Here is an 8,825-nt window from a genome sequence, read left to right on the forward strand (position 1 = left end):
ATTTAGGAAGGTGTTTTATATATTTTAACAAAAATTTTTTTCAGCAATTTAGTTTCTTCAGGCACAACCAGCACTTTGAAGGATTATTTTGTGTGACTAATCTACCATATTATTGGAAACAGGAGTACCTGAACATAGTCTTAAGGAAGTGACATACTGAATTATGAGAGTTTTTCACAGAATACAAATTTGATTTAATAGTCTAAGCATATTATTAGATACCCACGGAGGCTATCAATATCACAAATGTGTCAAAAACAGATGCATGTCATTCTTTTCAAACTGGAATAACTGGTCAATATACTTATAGGATGCGCTTAAGGGTTTATTTTTTTCCTTTTTTTATTTTAAATGGAGACAATATTAGACAGAGTAAAAACGAGAATAAATTTATTGAAGGAAACACCAACTAAAGATTAAAAAATAATCTTTAAAGTTAAGGGAGCACAACTACTAGCTCCAAGCAATTATTGTGAGAGCCTCTTACTGAAAATTAGCCCCAGTAACAGGAACACATGATGATGAACCTGGTTTGTGAGTATTTTACTTTGTGTTGTTAGCTAATAACCATGGAGCCATATGCCAAGGGAAAACTACTCATTAATGAAATACCTTTTGATCTGCTATCCCGAGATTGCCAGACTCTCAAACAATGAGGGAAACACTAACAGTGATGAAGTTAGAAAGGAAATCACTTCCTCAGGAAATCCTACTCTTCTTAATCCACTCTTTGCACAGCTACAACACAATCAAGGAGCACCAGGGGCAAGTTATAGCAAGAGAGTTAAAAATTTTTTTTTATGTTTACTCTCATGACATTGCATCTATTTGGGGGAAAAAGCAGACAATTTCCCCTTTCAAAAACCTGAGAATTTTTTTTCTTTCAGTACAACATAGAATGGGATATCTATCTGGATGGAAAACTCTAAATGAAAAGGATTTTCTTCTTCCCTACCTCCTCTCCCTCAACCAACCCCAAGAATTGATCTTATGTAATATTTTTCTAAATGATAGGATAGAAAGTAACTTCAGAGAAATAACATTGTGTTCTTCTGGGTAATACATTTTATCGGTGTTGGGATAAATTGCAGGGAGAGATTGTGAGCCTGTCGGACAAGAAGATGGCATGGAAAGTTTTAGAGACAACACTTCAAAAGTAAGGGACTTTGGCAAACAATTTAAACAAGAAATACAAGATAATGGTCTTTCAGCTATTTGTTACAATATACAAAATGCTTGGGAGTCCTGAGCATCTACCACTTGAAGTTCAACATAAGTTCTGTATCATTGCAATTGAACAGGCAAGGAGAAGTTTCACATAGGCAGAGTACACAAGTGTTTGGTTTATAAAGCACCAGGAAACTTCCCATATCCCCAGACAGCTTTCTATTCCCATTATGTACATGCCCAGCACTACTGGAAGGTATATTTCACTACTAGAGATCCACTAAAGATGTAAAAGTCTTCTGTGGAAATACTTTTAAATCCAAACATTTCATGGAAGTATGCAAATATTTTTATTTATCAAAATTAGGCATTCATCTCTATTGGCAAAGTAGGGAACAACATCTGAAATTCAGAAAAAGGCAGACAGATACATAGCAAGCAGTAAGAACACAGAACCAAAACGGCCCTTGGAGATGTCTGGTTAATGCAAGTCACACAAGTAAAGAGAAGGAACACAATGCTATGGAGTCAGACATGTACCTATTAGGGGGCCAATGGACAGAGATCAGGTGGGCCCACAATTGCATGCAGTAGTTTGAGCAACATTGGCTGATGCCTGGATTTGGAGAGTGGGATATGGAAATAAGTTCTCAACCTTGAGGGGCATCAGGGCAGGACCCTGTTAAGAGAGCCAAGGTGTTGATGAGAGTAGCAGACTACAGAAAAACCAAGGGCTGGCCTGACACAGAAAGCAGAAGATTGGGAAGAGAATTTTAAATAAAGAAACAATAAGAAAAAAAGTTGTAGAGAAGTCTTCTAACCTGTGGTTTTCCACACCTTGGGTTCACAAACATTTTGTTCTCCAAAACGCTTTACACACCTAAAGATTTTGGAGCTCCCAAAAGGCTTTAATTTACATGGTGGTATGACTTGATATTTACCATAATAGGAATTAAAATTTAAGAAAATTAAAACTTCTTAATTCATTTTAAAAATTACAATAATATATCCAATTCAAGTTAACAGAAATAACTTATTTTTATGAAAAATTAGCACATTTTCTAAAACAAGAATATATAGGGAGAAGACTGACTTTGATTTACATTTTGAAAGTCTGTTTAATGTCTGGCTTAATAGAAAGTAAATGGATTTGCATATCTGTTTCTGAATTCAGTCTGTTACAGCATATTTTTTATTGAAGAATATGAAGAAAATCTGGTCACAAATTTGGAAAAGAGAAGAATATTATAATAGTCTTTTGAAATAACTGTGAATATTCATCTTTAATATTATACCAAAACTCAAGAAGTAGTAGTTCCTTAAAACTTAAGTGTAGAATTTGCAACCATATCAGTGATGTAACATTAAAATCCATTTGTCCATCCTGTGCTTAAAATAGATGTTGTACCCATGTAAGGTTTTGTAATATCATGCATTGGTCATTTGGAAAATATTAGTGCAGTGAGTAATGCAGCCTTGCCCAAATTGACACTTTTCATTATACAATATTCAAAAATCACATATGATAAGATCACTGATTTCATTAGGGAAGTATTCATGTGGCCAGGTGCGGTCAGACTACAGGTGGCAGATACACATTTTCTAAAACTCTAAATTTTGCTTGAAAGCTCAAATGTTATCATTGACAACAGATGCTATCAGTTGCTTTTCTTGAAGTTACAGGCTCATTTGATTGATTCTACAGAAAATATTTGCCAAACACCCAATCCCAAAGAACCATAGGTTGGCCCTCACTTGTTTCTTTCAGGTAAAAATGGTATTCCTAAGGATGTCAGCTCCTGGACAAGATGGAGTAACAGGAACTGGATTTACCCAACTACCTGATTTTTAAAATGGGCAAAGTATATGAAAAAAACAGTTTTCAAGACATTGGAACAGAACCCTGAAAGACGGAAAGCAAACGATATGCCTCTGTAATTGCTCCAGCTTGCAACGTTAGAGAGTTTCTAGCTCACGGTGCAGATAGAGGAAACCGAGAAAGAGCCTGTGAGATGACCCCCATTGAGGACACGGAGCTGAGAGTTCAGGCAGAACGAGGTGGCTCCAGTTAGTAGGACAGAGTATAGGAAAGGAGGATTGTACAAAGAAGCCTGGAGGCCTGTAGAGAACTTCTCCAAGAACATTCAGCTTCTCACTGATTAGCATTCGCATGTAAAAACACCTACCCAAGGTCAGGGAAAGAATCACCCCAAAAGATTAGAGGTTGACAGTGCTGTGATCACTGTTGTATGTGTCCTTTAGGGTGGGCAGTATACATATACTTTTCTGCTGGGTGAATGCGTAGGAGTGGAATTGAGAGGCTACGGAATGTTCATCTTTAGTAGTTGCACCAATTTAACACTCCCACTGATGGTTTCCGTTTTTCTACATCCTCTTGAACACTTGTGTTGTCTATCGTTTTTATTTTAGTCATTCTGGTGTATATAACCTCATTCAGTTTTAATTTGCATTTCCCTGATTACAATGGAATCGAGTTCCTTTTTATATGTCCATTGGCTTTGTTCACATCATTATGGCATAACTAATCATTAAAATAACTTTGTAATGAAAAACAATTTCTTGTTTTATTGACTTAGAACTTCCTTCTCCTTAGAAATAATAGACTCAAAAATCAAAGCTTAGAGGAAATTTTCCATCAGAGTTGTTTGACTATCTTGGGCAAAGTCCACTGCAAATCTGAAATTTTAGGATAAACACTATTTAGTAAGTAGCTTTGGAAAATCTTCAGTGATTGCACTAGCTGGAAATACTTTACCAAACTGAGTAATTCGGCTCATGAATTATTTGGCCAGTGGGTGATGATCAGATCTCAAAATGAGCTGAATAGCAAAGCCTTCCCTTTATGAGCTTGTGGGAGAGGTCTGCTATTTCCAGCTTTGATGTTAGACCAACTTACTTCAGCAAGTGAGACCTTCGGATACACGGGGCAGAAGAGGCTGTCACATGACACTGGTAAATTTTCTCTCAACAAAATTAGAACAAATTGACAGACCTCTGCTAAATTTAGAAGTAACTTCACTATGTAAATAATAAGACTGCACCGAAGGGGGCATCTGGTGGTACAAAAATAGACTGCACATGGCCCAGTGAAAATTAGCTGTCATGAAAGGGTTTGCTAATTATTTTTCCTTTGGTGCTGTCATTCCTGAAATACTTCTACCACCTTAAGCCTTATGTTTGGCTTGATTTAAATATTTAAAAAATTGTAGTGGGTGTCTAAATATGCCATCAGCAAAATCTCAATTAATATAAAGTGCCCGCAAGCCAGAAAAGCCCTGAAAAGGGTGCTTATCTGTATCATTAGACATTCTACCTCCCCTCTTAGGTAAAGGCAAAACCTGTGAGACCTCTCAGATAAAACAAAATATCACAAGGTAAATAGATCTGAAATAGCTCCCTGGCCCTGATGCTTCTGCCTCCTACAATTTGTATTATTCATTTTGATGAGACCTATAATTTTTCATTGTGATTCTCATGCCACTCATTTTCAGAGAACATCACAATAACTCATGAGTTAAATGACCAAGGGAATGTTTTGAAAAGTGAAGGAGACTCTTTGGATTGTGTCTCTTAGGTAAAAGTACATTGAAACAAATCAGCTGTTAAATTTCAAATTTTAAACGTATATATCATCTCTGTGTTTTCATTTTTCTATTTAAGTAAATAAGATGAGCAATGATTCAAGGAATAGGTATCTCAGGCATCACTGGTGATAAGTAAGTTAGCTTATGGTTTAGCTACAGATTTAGTTCCTTAATCACCAAATTATTGTTTTATATCAAACAAAAACAACAGTATTTATGAGTGTTTACTAAACATTGAGTGTCACACTAACAGGTCTGCTTGCATTAATCTTCTTTTCTTCTCAATGATTATACAAGTTAAATATATTATTTCTATATTTCAGATAACAAAACCGAGGCTTAAAAAGTTTACATCCCTTTCCTTTTTTTTTTTTTTTTTTTTTTTGCGGTACGTGGGCCTCTCACCGCCGCGGCCTCTTCCACTGCGGAGCACAGGCTCTGGATGCACAGGCCCAGTGGCCACGGCCCACGGGCCCAGCTGCCCCGCGACACGCGGGATCCTCCCAGACCGGGGCACGAACCCGTGTCCTTTGCATTGGCAGGCAGACTCTCAACCACTGCGCCACCAGGGAAGCTCTCCTTTTCCTTTTTAATACTCATTCAATGTCCCTTTTGCTTGTCCCTTTCAAAGCAGTTGTTTCCCAAATTCTATTGTCTTTTTCCTCTTACAGTCTCCATGGAAAATTTGACTTATGTTATGGTTTCCTATAAGTTTGGGTAATCAGACAGAAAGTGCTAAATCCACCATTACGTGTAGAAGCTGGTGACTGATGAAAGAATACTTCATTAAGGATCTTAAATATTTTGCTCACATTTAAAAAAAATAACATTTTAAATTAAAAAATGGAAAATAATCACAACACAGTATTTACTTTAACTAATCAATTATGTGGAGTCACTACTCCCTGTGCCCTTTGAGAGGGAAAATGATCTAATATATATTTATGTCCTCAGGAATCAGAGCAATTAACATAGAGCAGGCATCTCAGTAAATATTCAAGAAATAAAATAATGCTAATAGTTTATTAGTATAAGAAGCCCTAATAGTTTAATGTAAGTCTTCAAAAATTCCCAAAACTAGATATGAATATAAACTTTGTTTGCTACCAACAAAAGCATATATTTACATATTGTGCTTATATCTTGCTTTCTTCTTTAGTCTCATCCTTAATATCTACAGTCTAATAGTCATACCTCTGAGTTCATTTTGGCCATCAGAGTCATGCATAAAATCATGGTGACATGCTTATGTTCTTGGATTTTTAGACACTTTAAGATGAACATTATGATGATGTCAATGTTTATTGAAGATATCCAGTTGTCACGGTAAGACGTGTTTGACGTTCCTTGTATTCCATGAAAATAGAAGTTTTGTATTTATCCTTGTATACTTTTGTTGAGCCAACGACATTTTAAAATATTTTTAAACTCCTGAAATATAATATTTGTGTTTGAGAAAAACACCAAAAACTGTCAGGGAAATACAGAATGATCAGAAGGAAAAGTAGAAGTATGGCATTAATGAACAGACTTACTTAGTCACCAGGCAAGAGATGATGAGACAGCATCCTTCATCCTTGAGACAGCAAGGATGAAGAGGGAAGAGCATATTGGAAAGATATTAAAAATATAGAATTAGCAGAACTTGGTAGCTAATTGGATTGCAGAGTTGGGGAGTAGGAGAAGTTTAAAAATATTGATCAAGGGCTTCCCTGGTGGCGCAGTGGTTGGGGGTCCGCCTGCCGATGCATGGGACGCGGGTTCGTGCCCCGGTCCAGGAAGATCCCACATGCCGCTGAGCGGCTGGGCCCGTGAGCCATGGTCGCTGAGCCTGTGTGTCCAGGGCCTGTGCTCCGCAATGGGAGAGGCCACAATGGTGAGAGGCCCGCGTACCGCAAAAAAAAAAAAAAAAAAAAAAAAAAAAAAAATATATATATATATATATATATATATAGATCAAAGAAGATAAATAGAAGTCCTTAAATCAAGTTTCCCAGGTGTGTACCTGGATGAAAGAATCATTAGGAGAACTACAAGCTGGTTTCTTCCTTTTTTCCCTCCTTTGAAAATATTGCATGCCTTTTTTATTCCAGCCATTTTTCTAAGTTTTGGGACTACACAGTGAACAAAACTGAGCTCCTACCTTCAAGGCACTATATTAAGGAGACATAGAATGAATAAACAAGTAAATACAGAGTATGTAGCGTGTTATGGAGAAAAAAATACAGTAGGATAAACTTCCACTTTGACTTGTGATGGAGTAACTGCTATCAAACCAGTTCTCCCATCATAAACACCCGTTAAAGCAGGATTTTAAAAAAAGCATAAAAAGACAACTATTTGAAGACATCACAGAATATCCAAGGTAACCGTGACTTCAGGAAAAAGATTCTAAGATTCTAGAGGAAAAAGATACCATACAGATGTGACCGTGACACACTGTGCACAATTTCCACTTTGAGGCATTTACCAACTCCAAAGTTATGTACATTTGGAACGATTTTCTAAGAAACCATGCTGGAGCAGTGATAAAGGGCTAAAAAGCTAAGAGGAGATTTTTGCACTATCAAAAAAAAGAAAAACTGTGAATCTGCCAAGGAAGTGAGATTCTGGTAAACAACCCAGGACTAAGAGGTAAGAATAAGGATAAACGGTTGAATCAGTGAATTGTGCGTGACAGTGTCACGTTACAGTTTTTCTCCTCTTTCCAACTCTTTTTTTGCTGTCTTTTACATACCCCAAACTTTTCATTCTCATTTTCTCTTTTTTTTTTTACACTCATTTTGTATAGATGATGGGAATTTTGCTTGTTTATTTGTTTATTTTTAGCTGCATTGGATTTTCTTGCATAAGGAATAAAGGTCATTCTACAGACTGAGAAAGATGGGTTTGAACTGAAAAGATGCCGCTTACTTGGCTTCTTAATTCAAGAGCACTATTGTATGCGAAGTGCAAATTCTTTAGCAAAGGGTACCTTTTGGGAAGAGTCTTTCTTCCTCTGTTCTCGGAAAATATTTTGTTTTTATACAGCCATTGTCTCTAGATGTTTACTTCTTCCTCTTCAGCACTAAGCCTCTAGGAAGCACTGTCTCAACGAAACTGTCATTCTCTTTCCCCAGAAGCAGTGCCTTCCTAAGAGTGCCTTTGCGGTCCTATGCACTCTCTAAGAAGACTTCATTTTACTCCCCTATTGTCAGTGCTCTCATCTACCAGACTGCAGATATTTTCTCAGTATTCACCCACTCAAGATACAGCCCTCCTTTACTGGGGATAAATCAGAGTCAATATTATCTCTACTTTACTCCTACTAGGATCCTATTGTATTCTGCTCTCTTCTGCACAATCCTTGTCTGACCCTCTGCCCTGGTTTGTAATCTAGAGAATGTTTACTTAAATGTGAATCAAAATTTTCAAAAATTTCTGCATCCCTGCTATTGTCATAGGTTAGGGGTGATTGCCTTTGTTCTTTTTGTTCATATAAATGTTTTTGGGAGAAGCGTATGTGGGAGAATTTGAAGTTAGGTGGCCATAATTAGCCTACGGGAAACCAGAGCTCTATTTTTCTTTAGGTACTGCTGTTTGAAGGTCAGAAGACTGGAAACATACCTGGAAAGTCCTCAAATTGCATAAATCATGATTTTGGCATTCATGTTTTATAATTCTGTATTTTGCTAAAAAACATTCTGTCTAAGGTTGAAACAGAATATTTTTTCCCTCATTCTTCTGCACCTAGATTTAGTTCCTTAGCATCAGTTAAGTTGGCAGTAATTTTCATAGTTCGTTTTTGATATTCATTTTTAATTGAAGACAAATGAATTCACTGCTTTTAAAAAATCTAATCTCAGATATCAGACAGATGGAGATGGAGAAAGAAGAAATTTCATTCCACTTATCTTCTGTTGTATCTAAGTTTTGCCTTGTATGCTATCAATGATTTATTTTTAACTTCCAGTTTCTCCCCTGAGAGCTGTTGATACAAACACCATTTCTGACCTTTGGGGGTTATTTGTTTTTTTTTTTTCTCTCAAATATCTTTTTTAACCTGTGTAGCAG

The sequence above is a fragment of the Phocoena sinus genome, chromosome 12 (genome assembly GCF_008692025.1).
Source record: "Phocoena sinus isolate mPhoSin1 chromosome 12, mPhoSin1.pri, whole genome shotgun sequence".
Classification (NCBI taxonomy): domain Eukaryota; kingdom Metazoa; phylum Chordata; class Mammalia; order Artiodactyla; family Phocoenidae; genus Phocoena; species Phocoena sinus.